This window comes from Lactuca sativa, chromosome 5 (assembly GCF_002870075.4).
Source record: "Lactuca sativa cultivar Salinas chromosome 5, Lsat_Salinas_v11, whole genome shotgun sequence".
Taxonomy (NCBI): Eukaryota; Viridiplantae; Streptophyta; class Magnoliopsida; order Asterales; family Asteraceae; genus Lactuca; species Lactuca sativa.
Window position 1 is genome coordinate 90,280,698 of NC_056627.2, and position 21,348 is coordinate 90,302,045.

Sequence of the window (21,348 nt, forward strand, 5' to 3'; positions counted from 1 at the left end):
TGTTTTATCAAACCCATGCCTTCAAAACCGTTTTATAGATTGACATCAAGTCGATCTTTTCTTAGATAATAATTATGTTCAAAGGTTTTACAAAACTTATTTTATGCTTTTATATTATCAATTGCATGCCTATATATGTATAGTTATATAATAAATGTTGAAAGGACTTAGGAAGGCTATCCACCCTATTTCCTTTTCCTCGATTTGGATGTGGTCTGGTGGGATATCGGGTACCCGTCCGAAGGTCGTTTAAATATTAGTTATATATCATGTGTACATATATAGTCATAAAGGTCCTTCCAGTTCATCCAATTCCCTTGGCTAGCAAGGGTATACATCCATGTCCATACGTACCAGTTAGATTACTAGTAAACTACCCTATAGGTAGTTTAGAAAGATACTAGAACTATTACTAGAAAGCGATATCATACAATGAGTCAGTTCATTCATAAGTCAATACTTTCTAGAAAACTATAGTTTTGGTTAATGATAGTCAGACTTGGGAAAATACACACTCTTACTAAAGACACACACATACACTAGATGCCTTGGTAGAAGGCTACATAGAGATCAGTTAAGTCTTGGTAGAAGACTGCCTGTTATAATAGTAGGAATTATAGGGATTTCTAGGGCTTTTAAAACATTTAGAGTTGGCTTGCAGTTCATATATATTTTCAATTACTTACATTTCAAATACATACAAATACTTACATACAAATTAAGACACCAAAATACTTATGATCTCACCAGCTTTAAAGCTGATACTCTCTTTCAAAATAACTTGTATCCTCAGGTCAACCATAGACAGGTACCGATGCAAGGTTTAGAGAAGATGGTGCTCGTTCAAGACTCATGTTGCATTTTGATTTGTACTTTAGTGTTGATCAAAATTTGACAGAACACGTGTATTAAAATTATATTATTAATGCAATGGATGATGTTGTTGCTTGTTTACTACTTTTCATTGTTGTGATATTGTATATGACGTCCTCCGCTCCAGAACGTTTCTGCCCTTCTCGGTTTTGGGATGTGACACAGTGGGTCGGCATTGGTGCGTTCGACCACAAGAATAGCGAGAAGACTCACCTCTCAGTCAATACAAAATTGCTACTGCTCTCACTGCAAGAAATACCAATGCTACGCACCACCTATATAATTATAGCATGTAAGCACTTGGATCTTCTTCCAAAACTAGGAGTTTGACCAAAAGTAAATTCAAGTTAAAAGTTAACGATCAAAGTTCAAGGTCAACAGTCAGACTTCTCACTTCAGCAATCACCGAATCAATCCCTAGTCACGATGACATGGCAACCTAATGCCACATTGTGGGAGATGGGTTAGAAATAACTTAATGGATTAGGCCGTTTCCTTCGACCCTAAGAGCTTCAAAGACCAGATCTAGTTCGAAACATTGTCCAAAAGGATAAATTTTTTAAGTTTATCCAATAATACCACCCAAAAGGTCAAACTATCAAACCCTGGGTTCAAAAAAGGCTAGACAAGAAATGGATTCATCCATTAAGCACTTATTCGAAAAATTCCTTAGCCATTAACTCTAGAAGGGTTTCTATCACCAAATCTAATACAAAAGTTGGTGCTTTATAGACATGCATGTCCAATGCATGTCTTGAAACCATAATGACTCAAAATAAGGGTATTTGATAAAAATCTCATGCATGACTCAAAACCATAACTATACTTCAAATCCATACCATCAATGACACCAAATGTCCCAAAAATTCATAAAGTTGCAAATTTTATGAGATCTCGCCACTCTGACTAACAATAACATGAAGATTAAGAGAAAAAACAAAAGATCTAGCAACCTACATACAATGGTCCAGAAGATTGCTAACCCAAAGAATAGAGACTTATTTGCTGAATCTTAGCAAATTTCTTCTTCCTTCTTCCTTTTAGAGCTTCAAGGAGCATTGAAAAGAGTTTCAACAATGGAGGAAAGAGATTAGGATTTCCTTAGAGCTTTAGGAGACTGATGGAGGCAGAGGATGAGCAAAACCTAGTCTCCTCATTCCTTTAAATAGGGAGCAAACTTGGAAAAATATGGTTTTTTAACAGACAGTTTCCACGCTGTGGCCATATACTGCCACACAGTGGCGGCTTAAGTGAAACAAGTGTTCCAAGCTTGCCTTGCCACATCGTGGAGGTGCCTCCACCACGTCATGGCAACCTTAAAAGGCCAAAATAAAAATTAACAAAAAGTACCTGGAGATCCGGGTGTAACAGTTTGACGTTTGTGCCCTTGACGTTTGTGCCTTGTGTGCATAGGTGCCTTGTGGCGTAGTAGTAAAGACGGACGAGACGATAGATTTGATTAGGCGATGCTTTTTTTGATTTTTTTTTATTTTGTGACCGTTAGACTTAGAACATATATATATATATATATATATATATATATATATATATATATATATATATATATATATATATATATATATATATATATATATAGTCAATTTAAACAACGAAATCTATTTTAGAGAGCGAACTAACAAACCAAAATGAGTTGTTCCAAAATCGAACCTGAATCAATTGCTTTTTCGATGAATTTATTTCTTTCATTAGAATTGAAGGAAAAAATAAAAAAATAATTACTAAATCATTGTTCGATTACAGATATTGAAAAGTTATAAATTTGAAGTAAATTTAAAAAAAAATCTTATGAATTTTCTTGATGCATTTCTTTTTTTTTTCCTATTTGTTTCACTATGTTGTTATTAGTTTTGTCAAAAAGGAAAAAATGATGCAAAAAATGAATCTTATTTGAGACTCTATAATTTCTTACCTGAACAATTCTATCTTATTGAAAATTTATATGTCCAAGAGGTAATAAAATCGTGGAGGTATCTTCCATTGATACCTTAAGTTCTTATACTGACTTAATGGTTAGCTTATGTATCTTTATTTTTTACTTTCTACAATACTGTATAACATAGCTTGCCTTTAAGAATAATACCGAGTAACAAATTTATTTTGCTTACCAACCGAAAGTGTATTTCTAGTGTGTTGTACCATTAAATGCATACTTGTGGTATTTTGGTGTCATGCATGGTCTAATTCTTTCTGTTAATTTAATAATTTCTACTTGAATAATAGTTTCAGAAAGCAGTCAAACAGTAAGAGTAACAGTAACAGGAACACTTATGTAACATCAATAATAACAACTAAAACAAAAATAGTGAAGGTACAATAACAATATCACTAAAAACAAACACGGTGGCAGTGGTTTTTTTTTTTTTTTTTTTTTTTTTGGATTTGCATTTGCATTTGCTTTGAAAACCATTTATAGTGTTGTATATTATAGTTTTCTATCTAATATTCCTATTATTGAAATGGTGAATCTATGAGGAAAAGTCAACCAGATTCTTTCAAAAAAAATCATCTCTATCACTTGCATACGCATGTTCATAATATGTTTATTGTTATGCATATGCATATATACTTATTCACTTGCATATGTATATACTTATCTTATGCATATGCATATCTTATTCTTATGCATATACATATACTTATTAATACGCATATACATATACTTATTCATATGCATGTGCATTGTAACACCCCAAGTCGGGTACTAAATTTTAAACCCTTAATATTGAATTAAATTAGCTAATGGTCACCTTTGATTATGCTGGGCGTACCTATGGGTACGCTTAGCGTACTAAGTTGGAAGGATCGCGAAGGAGCTTTGCGTACGTTGGGCGTACACAGATGGTACGTGAGGCATACGCAACAGAGGACCAAAACCCTAATGTGCGGTCTTGCCACCTAATTAAACACCCTTAAGCCTTTGGACCTATCCTTATTCGCCTCTAGAGCCCCGTTTTTATCCCTCGTCACCTGAGAATCATTGTGAGAAAGAGTTGAGCCTAAGAAGTGGGTGTTGTGGTCTTGGTAGTGTTTATTCAAGAAGAAGGAGATCCTAAGCAAGATTAGAGTGGTTTGGAGTTTCAATATTATGCACTTTGTTCAACTTGGAAGACTTCTAGAGGTATAAAGTCGTGATCTTTCCATCTTGTTCTTTAGATCTAGTTAGGGTTTCTTTTTTGTCCCGTTTAGTTGGATCTAGAGTTTCTCTTGGATGTGAAGCAACTCCAGAGACTGAAATGTCCAGATCTGAGCATTGTAAGCATGCTAAGTACATAAAGTTGCTAGCTTGATAGGTATTAAGACCCCGTGCATGATTTGAGAGCTCTTACTTAAGCTATTGAAGTGAGAAATGATGTTTTGAGGTCCTTCATAGTTAGCAAGGTCATAAAGTTGCCAACTTTATGACCTAAGACGTTAAAATGCGCTCAGATCTGATTTTGGGACGTTGAATCATCGAGTGATAAGCATTTAATGGAAATAGTGCTTAATTTGTTCCTACGCTGGGCGTAGCATAGAGAACGTTGTGTGTGATGCGTAGAAGCCAGATACATTGCGTGTACCATGGTGGTACGTAGGGCGTACGCACCTCTGATGAACTTGGACTTATTTTGGGCCCATAAGCCTTTTGGGCCTTAATCTATCTTTGGGCCTGGCCATAATCCGAATTAATGGGCCAATTGATTAGCCTTGGGTCGGAAATATTATAGTTGGGCCTTAATGGGCCATGTGGCCCATTAATAATTTTAAAGATGGACCTTGGGGCCCATTAGCCAAGGAAGACTTTTGGGCCATTAGGAAAGGACTTTAGGGTTGAGTTTTCAGTTTGGCCATGATCAACTCTAACCTTGGGTTAATATTGTTATTGTTCAGTACTAGTGATTTTGGGTTGATAGGAGAGCAGCTTCCAGACTTAGCAGACGAGGTGAGTCTCCCCACCATACCAAGGGGTCTAAGGCACCAAGGCTGTCCCATTTCATGATATGTAGTGTGCTAGGCATTATGTGTTATATGGTATGCTCAATATGTCCGTAGTTGATGGTATACTAGTTATTTCTGTGTCATTTGCATGAAAGACCATGGGAGAACCCATGGCAACAGGATGTAAGACCATGCGGAGAGCCCATGTCTTTCCTATCAAAGACCATGGGAGAGCCCATGGAACTTAGGTGTAAGACCATGTGGAGAGCCCATGGCGTCCTGGAGTAAGACCCTAGGGACGGGCCCAGGGCATCCTTATCTATCATATGTGTAGTTATATGAAATATGCGAATGGTCTAGTTGATATGACATGTTATGTGTATGCTTATATGTGGGTATGCTTTGGGGAACTCACTAAGCAATAACTTACAGTTTATGGAATTGTTTAAGGTATATCTGAACCCAAGGGCAAGGGCAATGCATGATGGTGTGGCGTGCACTCTATCTCTCTTTTGTTATTACCTTTTGGGACACTCTAATAACTTAAGCATATTGTAATAACTAGTAATTTGAAAACACATATGATGGAATTTCATGGTTTATGTAATTATTTTTATTAATTAAAAACGAAAAACTTCTTAAAAAAAAATTGGGTCGTTACAAGTTGGTATCAGAGCCTTGGTTTGAAGGATTCGGGCACACTCTCAGGTGTGCCAGGACTCAAACTAAGGAAATGGTAATTTTTTTTTCAAAAGTAACTTAAAAGGGTTTTCATAAGGAAATGAAAGATGAGAGTGCAACCCGCGCGATCAGCCGAGCCAAGTAAGTAGTTCCCTAAAATGTTAGCCATGTTATACTGATATTTGTGATTTGTTGATATAGAGCTTGCTACGTGTATGCTTTTAAAATTGTATACAGTTTGGAGCTTATAGCCTCAAAATGATTGATTTGGGCTTATTCCATGTTTCTTGTTTGGTTGTGGTTCTAGGGTAGAGTCTTTTATTCGGAAGTATATTTGATCCTTTTATGTGTACAATTTGCATGCATAAAGGCAACATGTTATGATTGGTTCGATTGATATGAGTAAAGCAGGTTTAGGGCAATATAGGATTTGATATGCCTTGATCCGTAATAGATGAGTTAGTTTGGGTTGATCAGGAATTGCAGGTGGAACCTTGGGGGAAAGGTACAGGTAGGTGTGGAAGGTAGTGTTGGGCCTGAACTAATGGAAGAACAGGACCTGTACCCAATCCCACTTTGTACCTGGAAACTCATAGGGGGGAGCAGTTTGGAAGGTTCTTGTTGTAGGCATCCTGATCATTATGTTTATGGTTTTTTTCAGTTTAGCATGGTGATGACACGATTTGGAGCAGGGGGATCGGGATCGGGATCGGAATCCGGTTCGGGAAGTGGTGCAGAGCCCATAGATGAGAGGTTGCGAGAACTTATTGCTCCCGAGGTTACTAGTGGAATCCTTGACGCTACCCCAGTGATCTTTGGGACGGTCAAGGAAGGGTTGATGGAGATCATGGAATAGAGACTCAGAGCCTTTAGGGCTGAGATTGTTGCGGGCCAGGTAGGGGCCCGGACTCCCTTGTTCTAGGAGTTCAAGGCATGTGGAGCGCCAGAGTTTCTTAGGGTTAAGGCCCCCATCATGAGTCGACATTGGGTGGCGGATATCGACAATGCCTAGGGCATGAGTTCTTGCCCTGACACGGCAAAAGTGGGATTTTCTTCTTGAATTCTGAGGGACAATGCCCGAGACTAGTGGGGTTAGGTCACTAGTCAGGTTGGAGTAGCTGGTGTGGCTGACATGACGTGGGGCGAGTTCGTTCGGCGATTGGATGCAGATTTTTCACCACCTATTAAGGTGCAACGGCTTGTGAGGGAGTTTCATGACCTACAGCAAACCACTGACACTATGGCGGAGATCATCGCCATGTTCCAGGAACGGGCATTGATGATCCCATAGTATGCTATAGATGAGGATATGAGGTGGAAGAGATATTACTCTATGCTGAAGGATGATATTCGGGAGTTTGTGAGTTTCACATGGTGTAAGACCCTGAACGAGATGGTGGAGAAGGCCCGCGAATAGGAAATGGAGTTGGAGTTCCGCACTAAGCGGAAGCTGGAGCAGGCACAGGAGGGAATAGGTCAGGACCAAAAGCCTAAGACCTCAGACCCTCCTAGCAAGGGCCAGCAGGGGCTTGTAGGGTACCAAGATCGGGATGCTACTTTTGTGGCCAATCGGGCCATGTGATTAGGGATTTTCCCATGAAGGGCCTGATAGGTTTTCACTGCAACCAGACGGATCACAAAAGGGACGACTGTCCAAGGTTGCAGGGAGCAGGAGTAACTGTGGTGGCGCCTGTGCCTACCGCCCTGAGGATTACTGATGACCGCCCTGCTAAGGCGGATACACCGGCTGTCAAGAGCCGCACGTTCCAGTTGACCATCGAGGGGGCTCGGGCAGAGCCAGACGTCGTGGCTGGTATGTATCACTTACCTTTTTTTTACATTTATTTAATTGTTTTTTATGTGAGAGACCTGCTTATATATAGGGACCTTTATGGTCAATAGTATATCTACTCACGTATTATTTGATTCGGGGGCTACTCGATCATTAGTATCTCTTGCTCTTAGCAAGAAGTTTCGGGACACGCCAGGGACTTTGGATTCCCCTCTTGATGTTGAGATTGCTGATGATCACACAGTGAGCGCGACAAGAGTATATCGAGACTGTGTTTTGAATTTGCTTGGGGAAAGATTTCAAGTTGATCTTGTACCGATTCCGCTGCGAGGACTGAAGGTGATTATTGGTATGGACTGGTTGGGGGACAATGGGGCCATGATCGATTACGAGCATCAGTTAGTGAGAGCTCAAACCCAAAGTGGGGGAGAACTGGTTATTCAGGGAGATAGGGCTTCGCGGGGACCCACCCTCTGCTCTGCAACGAGGGCCAGGAGATTTCTACAGCATGGATGTTCAAGATTTCTGGCATACATTTCAGACACAAGAGCAATGGCAGGGACGGATGTGGGCAGTGTGCCAGTCATGCGGGAATTTCGAGATGTTTTGTTAAAGAGTTACCAGGGTTGCCTCCTGAGAGGCAGGTGGAGTTTCGTATTGACTTGGTTCCGGGTGCCGCTCTAGTAGCAAAGGCACCATATCGGTTGGCACCACCAGAGATGTTGGAGCTGTCCAAGCAACTTCAAGAGCTCCTAGATTGTGGGTTCATTCGTCCAAGTAGTTCCCTGTGGGGAGCACCAATCATGTTTGTGAAAAAGAAGGACGAATCTCATAGGATGTGCATCGACTATAGGGAGCCAAATAAGCTGACAGTGAAGAATCGTTACCCTTTTCCAAGGATCGATGACTTGTTTGATCAGCTTCAGGGTGCGTCTTGGTTCTCCAAGATTGATCTTTGGTCCGGATATCATCAGATGAGGATTCGGGATCAAGATATACCGAATTTGGCTTTCAGGACTCGATATGGACACTACGAGTTTGTGGTGATGCCATTCGGGTTCACCAATACCCCAACAGCATTCATGGATCTCATGAACAGGGTAGGTAGGCCGGTGTTGGATCGGTCGGTGATTGTCTTTGTCGACGATATCCTAGTATATTCTAAGACCAAGGGGCAGCACGAGCAACATTTGAGAGAGGTAATGGAAACCCTGAGGTCGGAGAGGTTGTACGCCATGTTCTCCAAGTGTGACATTTTGCTGCGTGAGATATAGTTTTTGGGGCATGTCATCAATCATGGGACATTTCGGTCGATCCAGCCAAGGTTGAGGCAGTCATGCGTTGGGAAGTACTGAAGAATGCATTTGAGGTCTGTAGTTTGTTGGGTTTAGCGGGCCACTATAGGAGATTTATCCAGAACTTCTCCAATATTGCGGTGTCATTGACCCGCTTGACCAACAAAAATGCGACTTTTTGATGGGGTGTAGATCAGCAAACGGCCTTTTAGACCATTAGACAGAGGTTATGCGAGGCTCCGGTTTTGGTTTTACCGGAGGGATTGGATGATTTAGTAGTATATTGCGACGCATCAATTGCAGGATTAGGAGCTGTGTTGATGCAAAGAGGGCATGTGATTGCCTGCACTTCAAGGCAGTGAAAGCCTCACGAGGCAAATTATCCCACGCATGACCTGGAGTTGGCGGCGGTGGTTTTTGCACTCAAAATTTGGAGACATTACTTGTATGGAGTGAGGTTCACTATCTTTACTGATCACAAGAGCTTGAAATATTTGATGGATCAACAAAACCTCAACATGCGTCAGAGGAGGTGGCTGGATGTGCTAAAGGATTATGATTGCGAGATTCTTTACCATCTAGGGAGAGCCAACGTGGTGGCCGATGCTTTGAGCCACAAGGCGGCGGGGTCCCCGATTAGAGACGTCTGTTTGAGGATGACTGTGGTCGGGTATGGGTACAATATCCTCTGTTTGTGAAGGACAGCCGCGGCCTCCTGACACACTGTGGTCGGGTATAGGTACCCATGTCAGAGGGAGTGAAGCAGAGACTGTTAGAGTAGGCGTACAAGTGTAAGTTCTCTATACAGACAGGGGCTACGAAAATGTATAGAGACTTGAGACTGAGTTATTGGTGGCCCTACATGAAGCGGGAGATCGCCTGGTTTGTGGAGCAGTGCTTGACCTGCAGAAAGGTCAAGGCCGAGCATCATCAGCCTCATGGAAAGGTCCAGCCGTTACCGATTCCCATGTGGAAGTGGGGAGAGATTATTATGGAATTCATTACGAAGTTGCCTAGGACATCAAGGGGAACGGGCGCTATATGGGTGATTGTGGACCGATTGACGAAGATTGATGAAGAGTGCCCATTTTGTTCCGATCTCCGAGGGTGTATCCGCAGAAAAGTTAGCAGATGTTTATGTTCGAGAAATAGTGGTTAGGCATGGGGTGCCAGTATTAGTAGTGTCTGATAGGGATGTTCGGTTCACATCCTGGTTCTAGAAGAAGTTCCATGAGGAGTTGGGCACTCAGCTATATTTCAGTACGACATATTAGCCTCAAACTGATGGTCAGAGTGAGAGGACGATTCAGACACTGGAGGACATGTTGCGGGCATGTATACTGGATTTTGGAGGGAGTTGGGATACATACCTTTCGTTGGCCGAGTTTTCCTATAATAATAGCTATCATGTCAGTATTGCTCGAGCCCCTTTCGAGATGTTATATAGTAGGAGGTGCAGGACGCTGGTTTGTTGGGGTGAGGTCGGACACCGGGTCATGGGGAGTACTAAAGTAGTGCTCAAGACTATTGAGTTAACACAGTAGGTACGAGACCAGCTGTGATTCGCTTAGAGCCGCTAGAAAAGTTACGCTGACTGACGTCGTTCAGATTTAGAGTTTCAGGTGGGGGATTTTATGTTATTGAAGGTGTTGCTTTGGAAGGCGATTATCACATTTAGGAAGAGAGGCAAACCAGGACCTTGGTACATAGGTCCGTTCAGGATCACGGCTCGGGTGGGCATGGTGGCATATCGTTTGGACCTACCGGAGGAGCTTGGCCAGATTCACAACACCTTCCATGTATCCCACCTACGAAAGTATGTTACCGACGAAACCTCAATCATTTCTCTAGATGACATTCAGGTAGATGAGAGCCTGAACTACATTGAGAGACCATTGCGATTCTGGATAGGAAGACCAAGGTTCTGCGGAACAAGGAAGTGAAGTTGGTACAGGTTCAATGGCAGCATCGAAGGGGTTCCGAATGGACATAGGAGCCGAAGAGTGAGATGCAGGAACACTACCCCGATCTATTTGCATCTACGGACTTCGAGGATGAAGTCTAGTTCAAGTGGGGGAGAGTTGTAACACCCCATGTCAAGTACTAAAATTTAAACCCTTAATATTTAATTAAATTAGCTAATGGTCACCTTTGAGTACGTTGGGCGTACCAATGGGTACGCTTAGCGTACTAAGTTGGAAGGATCGCGGAGGAGCTTTGTGTACGCTGGGCGTACGCAGATGGTATGCAGGGCATACGCAACAGAGGACCAAAACCATAATTTTCGGTCTTGCCACCTATTTAAACACCCTTAAGCCTTTGGACCCATCCTTATTCGCCTCTAGAGCCCCGTTTTCGTCCCTCATCAACTGAGAATCATTGTGAGAAAGAGTTTCAGCCTAAGAAGTGGGTGTTGTGGTGTTTATAGTGTTTATTCAAGAAGAAGTAGATCCTAAGCAATCTTGGAGTGGTTTGGAGTTTCAAGATTTTGCACTTTGTTCACCTTGGAAGACTTCTGGAGGTATAAAGTCGTGACCTTTCCATCTTGTTCTTTAGATCTAGTTAAGGTTTCCTTTTTGTCCCTTTTAGTTGGATCTAGACTTTCTCTTGGATGTGAAGCAACTCCAGAGACTGAAATGTCCAGATGTGAGCTTTGTAAGCATGCTAAGTCCATATTGTTGCTAGCTTGATGGGTATTAAGACCCAATCCATGATTTGAGAGCTCTTACTTAAGGTCTTTGAGTGAGAAATGAGGTTTTGAGGTCCTTCATAGCATGCAAGGCCATAAAGTGGCCAAATTTATGACCTAGGACGTTAAAATGCGCTCAGATCTTATTTTGGTATGTTGAACCATCGAGTGATAAGCACTTAATGGAAAGAGTGCTTAATATGTTTCTACGCTTGGCGTAGCATAGAAAACGTCGTGCGTAACACGCTGAAGCCTGATACACTGCGCGTACCATGGTGGTACACAGGGCGTACGCACCTCTAACGAACTTGGACTTATTTTAGGCCCATAAGCCTTTTTGGCATTAGTCTATCTTTTTCCCTGGCCATAATCCGAATTAATGGGCCAATTGATCAGCCTTGGGCCGGAAATATTATAGTTGGGCCTTGATGGGCTATGTGGCCCATTAATAATTTTAAACATGGAACTTTGGTCCCATTAGCCAAGGAAGACTTTTGGGCCATTAGGAAAGGACTTTGGGGTTGAGTTTTCAGTTTGGCCATGACCAACTCTAACCTTGGGTTAATATTGTTATTGTTCAACACTAGTGATTTCGGGTTGATAGGAGAGCAGCTTCCAGACATAGCAGACGAGGTGAGTCTCCTCACCATACCAATGGGTCTAAGGCACCAAGGTCGGCCCATTTCCTGATATGTAGTTTGCTAGGCATTATGTGTTATATGGTATTCTTAATATGTCCGTAATTGATGGTATGCTAGTTATTTTTGTGTCATTTGCATGCAAGACCATGGGAGAGCCCATGGCAACAGGATGTAAGACCATGCGGAGAGCCGATGGCTTTCCTATCAAAGACCATGGGAGAACCCATGGCACTTAGGTGTAAGACTATGTGGAGAGCCCATGGCGTCCTGGAGTAAGACCTTGGGGACGGGCCCAGGGCATCCTTATCTGTCATATGTGTAGTTATATGAAATATGCGAATGGTCTAGTTGATATGACATGTTATGTGTATGTTTATATGTGGGTATGCTCTGGGAAACTCACTAAGCATTAGCTTACAGTTTGTGGAATTGTTTCAGGTACATCTAAGCCCAAGGGCAAGGGCAAGGCGTGATGGCACGACGTGCACTCTATCTCTCTTTTGTTACTACGTTTTGGGACACTCAGATGACTTAAACATATTGTAATAATTATGAGCTTGAAAACAATTATGATGGAATTTCATGGTTTATGCAATTATGTTTATTAATTAAAAACGAAAAATTTCTTAAAAAATATTGGGTCATTACAAGTTGGTATCAGAGCCTTGGTTTGAGGGATTCGGGCACACTCTCGGGTGTGTCAGGACTCAAACTATGGAAATGGTAAAATTGTTTTTAAAAGTATCTTAAAAGGGCTTTCAAAAGGAAGTGAAAGATGAGAGTGCAACCCGCACGATCAGTGAGCCAAGTAAGTAGTTCCCTATTGGTATCAATATGCATATACTCATTCTTATGCATATTCATTTGCTTACTCCTATACATATGACTATGCATATTTCATATACTTATTGTTATTCATATGCATATGCTCTTTCATATGCATATGCATATTCTTATTTATATGCTTAAAAATATACTTACTCTTATGCATATGCATATGTATATGTATATATACTTACTCATATGTATGTGGATATACTTATTCCTATGCATATGCATAGATGTATGAATATGCATATATTTATTCTTCTGCAAATGTGTATGCATATTCATACACATAAATATTTGCATATGTATATGCATCATATGCATATGTATATATTCTTGTACATATGAATGTGCATCATATGTATACGCATCATATGTATATGCGTCATATATATATGCATCATACGCATATGCATATATTTATCTACATCATATGCTTATGTATAAATTTATATGCATATATGCATATTAATATATGCATATGTCTACATTTATATTCTTATATCCATATTAATATGCATCAGATACATATGTAAACCTTTACATTCTTGCATTTGTGCTTTTATATTGTCCAAAATTGCAAAAAATTCAGAATAATTCATATAATGTCAATATAGCATTAACCATCTATGTCATTGTGTTTTTCATACCTCCAAAATTTCAAAAATTAACATTCTTAATTGAAATATAATAAGACCCATTAAACATTCAACAACTTTTTCAATAACAACATAAAAACAATTTTTAGACAGAAATTTTGCACCAAAACAATCTCTTTTACATGTTAAAGAAGCAACCATTAACAAAAAAAAATTCAATACAGCACAAATAACCACAAAAAACAGCCAAAAAGAAATATAATTAACCTTAAATTGCACCATAAAAAACAACCACAACAACAAAAAAAAAAAAAAAAAAAAAAAAAAAACATCAACAGCAAAAAAACAGCATTATAAAAACCACAAAACAAATAGCAAAAAAAACATAAAAAATAACTTTAAAAAAAAAACAACATAAAAAAACAAAAATCAGCACCATAAAAACAACAATATCAGCAAAAGATAGCAATAACATAAAAACAACAACAACTTAACCTTGAAAATAGCAAAAAATTACAGTTTTGAACATTTTAAATATACTTACTTCTCATGTAAATCCCTCATCAACAACAACTATGAAAAGGATATTCATCCAAAAAAGTTGTAAGTAGAAGTAATGTTGTACCTCATCTTAATTGGTACTTATAGACGAGCTTCTGGTGCATGGGTGTGTGAGAAAGTATTTACACTTCATTCATTACGTGTCTCCTACAAACCATTGTTTATTTAAGCATGACCCCAGTAAATACAAAATATTGGAACAATACGTGTAAAAGATCAGACCTTTCCTGAAGTAGCTTTTCTTTGCTATAGCTTGAAAGTTAGTAATAGTACTTCACAAAGATAAAGACCATGCAAAATGTTAAAATGCTTGTTTGAGTTATAAACCTTGACAAAGCCACAACCATCACACAAATATACAAATTTCAACCAACAAAAAAACTGAAAATGACGTTTTTCTGTAGGATGGAGAGGGAAAAGGAGAAAAAAACCGAAACATGATATACATCTTCAAAATTGGTTGATGTTTTAGGTGAAGAATATAAAAAAAATGAATATGTATTTTACGTTTGAAGTTGCTTTCTGTCTCAGTCTTTTTAAATCAGTTGAACATCTTTTAAAGTATTTGAATTTTTAACCTTGGAATCTACTTCGACAAACTACGCCTTGTTATTCAAGATCTAGAGAGTCTTTAAGTATTCATCATTTAGCTAAAAGTATTTCGTGATATTAAGTTACTAACTACCAAAAAAATGAGTATTATAGATATGAGACAGTTAAAAAGCAAAATGAATGAAAACAGATGTTAGCATACTCTTTCCCACCTAAAGTCATGAAGGTAACATGGTCAAAAAGGGTAAAAATATTAAGAGTGACCTCAAATTTATTCCATAAAATCTAGTAGTTTTTTTGTGAAGGACAGAATCAAATATTTTTTTCTATTATTTTGTAAAACTATGAATAAAAATTAACCTTTTTTCACCAAAAATATGAAGCATATAAACAAAATCTAGATATAATTATCTTTATGAAATAAACAATAACAATTAAATGAATAAATGAGTCATACACCTTTGGACACAAGCTGATGTAGAAATAGAAATATGTGGCACTACTACTGCTCTGACCTGAAATCTGAAAAAAAAAGGAATCTGGAAACCCGAACATCTCGAACAAAACGATATTAAGGACAGAACTAAGCTGATCTTGTTTATTTCATACCCATCCCATTCACACTCTATTTTTCTTCATAAGATTTAACCAAATATCATTACAAAAAGTCTATTATTTATGCATTTTATTACCATAAAGATGTGAATAAGATAGATAAATGCACACAAATTCTTTTTTCAAATCCATATGCTTACAATTACATGTTCATTATGGCACATACACAACCTTAAACATACAGGTGACTACAATACCATTTTATTCAAATAAAGACTATGCAAAAGATATGCGATCAAACTATAATACCTCACATGAAACTGTGACGAAACTACCAGTCATTGTGCCTTCAATAATGTGTGCCTGCAAAACCTCATATATTTTAATCATGAAAAACTTTCACTAATGAGATTTGATATTTGTTTAACTATTTATTGACTTAGTTGCAAAAATGGAGTAGAAACAAACTCTAAATTCTTAAAACTTAGGCGTATTAAGCTTTTAATACTTGATTAAGCTCTATACTTATGAAGCAGCGTGAATAACATTGGTACAGGGGTAACTTAGGAAAATGAAAATAATAATAACGACTCTAGAAGCAATAAAAACGACTCTGGAAGCAGCCATGATGCAAATTAATGAAAGTAACAATAAAGGATCGGGTAGTAGTGCCAAACCTTCTACACAAGGAGACAGTCATGGACACCTGAGGGAGTGTTCATACAAAGATTTCATGAACTCCAAACCTCGATCCTTCGATGGCACTGGAGGTGTCATTACCTTGACACGTTGGTTCGAGAAGACCGAATCAATCTTCGAGATCTGTGAGTGCCCCGAGACGAGCAAAGTAAAATTTGCAGCATCCACCTTCACTGATAGAGCACTAAATTGGTGGAACAACCAAGTTAAATCCCTGATTCTACCCATAGCTAAATCTATGATTTAGGACGATTTGAAAGAACTGATGCTCGCCAAATACTGCCCATGGGGCGAAATGCAAAAACTAGAGCAAGAGCTTTGGAACCTGAAGATAAAGCGTTCCGACTTTGCTGCATACACTGCTAGGTTTAGTGACCTGGCTCTTCTATGTACCGGGATGGTCACCTCGGAGAGTAAGAAAGTTGAAAGATACATATGGGGATTCACACCCCTAACTCAAGGGAATGTCTTAGCTGCTAAACCATTCACATTTGATATTGGCAAGCGTCTGGCATAGACCTTAGTGGATCACAGAGATAGACACGCCCCCGTAGTAGCCGCTCCCAAACCACCGAAAGAAATTAGTGGAAAGAAGAAGTTTCGGAAAAAACGAAAGGGTCAATCTTCTTAGGAACCCTCCAAAAAGTAGCAAACAATGGCAGTCCACACTGCTACCATTCCTGCTGCTGTTCCCACTACTCCAACACCTCCCAGCCGATATGCTAGAAACCTGCTGTTATGTAACATATGTAACTACCACCACGCGGGAGATTGCAAAGAAATGTCTAGCAAGAACTGCAACAGAAAGGGGCACACCGCCCGTTTTTGTAGGAAGCTCGTCCAACCAACCAACCAGACCACTAGTGGAGGGGTAAGCCAAGCTTGTTATGGATGTGGAGAAACAGGGAACTACAAGAGGGACTACCCTCAAGCAGCAAATGCTAGCAACATAGGGAGAATGCTAGCCATGGTCTAGGAGGATGGAGTTGAAGATCCCACAGTAGTCATGGGACGTTCCTCCTCGACAACTCTTATGCATACATTCTCTTTGATAGTGGTGCATAGAGGAGTTTTGTCAGTTATAAATTCAAACATTTACTCAAAAACAAACCCCAACCACTAACCGAAAAATTCACTATTCAAATGGCTAACGGGAAGAAAGAGAGCACTAACGGCGTATTCATAGGCTATACCCAAACTCTAAATGACTATTACTTTCCTGTCGACCTTATGTCGGTCTCTATAAAAAGCTTCGATGGCATCATCGACATGGTTGGTTTAGCCCCAATCGTGTTGATATCCTTTATTACGAAAAAGCCATTTGCCTCAATCTGCCAAATGGTGAAACCCTCATTATCTATGGCAACAAACTCAGCACAGACCTTTGCATCATTTTTTGCATAAAAGCCCAAAAATACCTCTGAAAGGAGTGTCATGCATTCCTAGCCCATGTATTTAACGGAAAGCAAGAAGTTAAGGACCTCAAGAGCATCCCCGAAGTCTGCAACTTTCCAAATATCTTTCCCTGAAGATTTTTCAGGAGTTACCCCCGTAGCCAAATCCACACATCGCCTAGCTCCAGCAGAGATGCAGGGTTTATCTAGCCAACTTAACGAACTGCTCAGCAAGGGATTCATTAGACAAGGATTCTCACCCTGGGGAGCACCGGAATTGTTCGTGAAGAAGAAGGATGGATCTTTCCGAATGTACATAGACTACCACGAACTAAATAAACTCACTATTAAGAATCGCTACCCACTACCCAGAATAGATGACCTCTTCAACCAACTACAAGAAGAAAGCTACTTCTCAAAGATAGACTTGAGATCAGAGTACCATCAATTACATGTACAGGAGAGTGATGTTCCTAAGACGGCCATCCAAGCCCGATATGGTCAATACGAGTTTGTAATAATGCCCTTTGGTCTAACCAACACACCCACCATGTTCATGGACTTAATGAATATGGTGTGCTGCCCCTTCCTAGACAAATTCATGATAGCATTCATAGATGATATACTTATCTATTCACAAAGCAATGAAGAACATAGTCAAAACTTAAGACAAGTTCTAGAAACAACAAGGGCAGATAAGCTTTACGCGAAATTCTCTAAGTGCGAGTTTTGGATTAGGAAAGTAACGTTCTTGGGTCACGTGGTTATCAAATAAGGCATACATGTGGACCCTTATAAAAATAAAGGCAATCGAGAATTGGTTGGCACCGAGAACACCCACAAAAATCCGTCAATTCTTGGGTCTTGCTGGCTACTATCGCAGATTCACACAAAACTTCTCCAAAATTGCTAAACCTCTTACTGCCCTAACTCAGAAGGGTATAACCATTAGTTGGGGAGAAAAAGTGGACACTGCGTTCCAAACGCTGAAGCGAGCCCTGTGCAATGCACCTATTTTGTCTCTTCCAGAAAGGACAGAGAATTTCGTTATATACTACGATGCATCCATTCAGGGGCTAGTTTGTGTGCTTATGCAGCGGGGAAAAGTTATTTCTTATGCCTTGAGATAGCTTAAGGCACACAAAGTCAACTACACAACTCATGATCTTGAGTTGCGAGCAGTGGTCTTGACTCTAAAAATCTGGAGACATTACCTCTATGGTACCAAGTGCACTATCTTCACCGACCACAAAGCCTTCAACATTTCTTTGATCAGAAAGAACTTAACATGAGGTAGCAGCGATGGGTAGAGGTACTCAATGACTACGAGTGTGAAATTTTCTATCATCCAGGTATGCCAATGTAGTAGCGGATGCCCTTAGGCGAAAGGAGTACTCAGGTCGTAGGGTGAAGGCACTAACCATGACAATCCATTCTCATCTATCCACACAAATTAAAGGGGATCAACTAGAAGCCTTAAAACCGGAAAATGTGACGGATAAAGCCTTAAGGGGAATGGAAAAGAGCTTTGAGATCAAGGGAGAAGGAGTTTGTTATTTCATGGACCGAATCTGGACCCCAAAGTGCGGTGGGTACAGGGAAGTCGTCATGAATGAAGCACATAAAACTCGATACTCCATCCACCCAGGTTCAGATAAGATGCATTTCAACCTCAGAAAACTCTATTGGTGGCAAAACATGAAAGCAGAGATTGCTACCTACATGGCCCAGTGTCTAACTTGCATCAAAGTAAAGGTAGAATATCAAAATCCCTCAGGTTTACTTCAACAACCAGAAATACTTGAGTGGAAGTGGGAGTGGATCATAATGGATTTCATTACTTAGTTTCCCAAGACGTCGGGTGGTCATGATACTATATGGGTGATCGTCGACAGATTAACCAACTCCGCCCACTTCCTGCCAATCAAAGAAACAGACAATACTGAGAAGTTGACTCGAAGGTACATCCGAGAGATAGTACAATAGAACGGTGTGCCCATATCTATTATCTCTGATAGAGATAGTAGATTAACCTCATGATTTTGGCAGTCACTTCAGAAGGCTCTTTGAACTAAGCTAGACATGATCACAACTTTATATCCTCAAACGGATGAGCATAGTGAGAGAACCATTCAAATGATAGACTACATGCTGTGAGCCTATGTGATCGACTTTGGTAAGTGAGGGGACACCAGTTTGCCACTGGTTGAGTTTTTATATAACAACATCTATCATACTAGCATCAACGTTGCTTCATTCAAAGCCCTCTATGGCCGTAAGGGCAGATCCCCTCTGTGCTGGGCTGAGGTGGGTGACACGCAACTAGCTAAAAGAAAAGTTCCAAATTGCACTCTCATTGGCCTGGAAATCATTCGAGAAACCACAAAAAATATCGTACAAATCTAAGAACGGTTGAAAGCCTTAAGAGATAGACAAAACAAATACACGGATAGGAGACGAAAGCCCTTGGAATTCCAGGTTGGTGACCTTGTCCTATTGAAGATCTCACCCTGGAAGGGCATGATACGCTTAGGAAAGCATGGGAAGTTGAATCAGAGGTACATCGGGTCGTTCGAGATGTCAAATCTAAAGAAGTATCTATCTGAAGAGACTCTTGTAATTCCACTCGATGAAATCGAGATAAATGAGAGCCTTAACTTCGTGGAATAACCAGTAGAAATCAAGGATAGGGAAGTCAAGCGAATGAAACAAAGTCTCATACCGATAGTGAAGGTTCGCTGGAATGCCAAGAGGGGACTTGAATTCACTTGGGAGCGAGAAGACCAGATGCAACAAAAGTACCCACATCTTTTCCCTAGTGCATGATGTACTCGCTATAGTAAGAATTTCGAGACGAAATTCCCTCTAACGGTGGGGTGATATCACAACTCGAAATTTTAGACCCAGCCAAGCTTTAACCCTAACCTAGAACAAGCGAAAACCACAGCTGCAGACCATGTTTCATTATGTCCTTTATAACATTATGGCTTATTTATAGGGCTAGGAATGAAGTATAGATTGTAAACCAAGCTAAATTAGGTTGTTATAATTGATCATAAGTTGATTTATGTTAGTATAAGTTAATATAAAGCAAAGGATTTAAGTTTAATCTATAAAATAACACTCCAAATGAGTTCATGGCCTAGATTTAACTCCAAAAGGGAGTTTACGGCCCAAAGTTCAATCCAAAAAGGAGTTCATGGTCTAAAACCCAATCCACTAGCGTGTTCTTGGTTTGATTTAATTTCGAAAAGGGTGTTCACGGTTGCTTTTAGACCGTGATCACAATCCAAATCCCATTAAGGGCAAAAACCTATATTGTAGAACCGTCAAACCCAAGGCCCAAGCCCATTAAAATCCATAAACACCCCCTATATATAAGTGTTTTGGTGAAAACACATTCATTTCTCACACTTTCCATCTGTAAACACTCCTAAAATCTTCTCAATTTTAATCCCTGAACAACCCCATTTTCTCTCAATCTTCAAGTGTTTACGTCTAGATTCCTTCAAATATTCATATTTTCCATTAAGAACATTTAAACCCGTCTTCAAATCTTCAAGTGATCTTCTGATCATCATAATTTATCAAGATCCAACCGTAAACACCACCACCCCCATCCGAAACCCAATTCTTTCCAACCGAAAACACCTTTGCAACATTCTAAATAATTTTCATTTAATTTGTAAGTATTCCTTACATAATTAAATTATTATTTAACCTTTATTTAAATTAATATTCTTATTAATTAAAATACGATGTCAAATATAATTATTTTTAGGATAACATTATTCGCGCGTACGCTTACCAATTGCGCATATTTTTTGTTTCAATTTGATCCTTGCGTTCCCATGTAAACTTTGACCCTCTAAGAGAATACCATCGGACTTTTACTATAGTTATGCAACTTTTCTTGAGTATTTTGATCTCCTAATTCATGATCTCTTCTGGTTCCTCCCTAAAGTGAAGCCTAGTGTTGCCCTGGATCTCATCGAGTGGAATGAAGAGGCTCTCATCAGATAGGCACTTCTTGAGATTACACACAAGGAAGGTATCGTGAACTTTCTTGAGTTCTTGAGGCAATATGAGCTTGTAAGCTAGCAGACCAAACCTTACCAATATTTTGAAAGGTCCTATGTAACAGGAGTTTAGATTTCCACTTTTTCCAAATCTGATGATACCCTTCCATAGAGTAACCTTTAGTAGGACACAGTCTCCTACTCTAAATTCTAATGGTTTGAGTCTGTTATCTG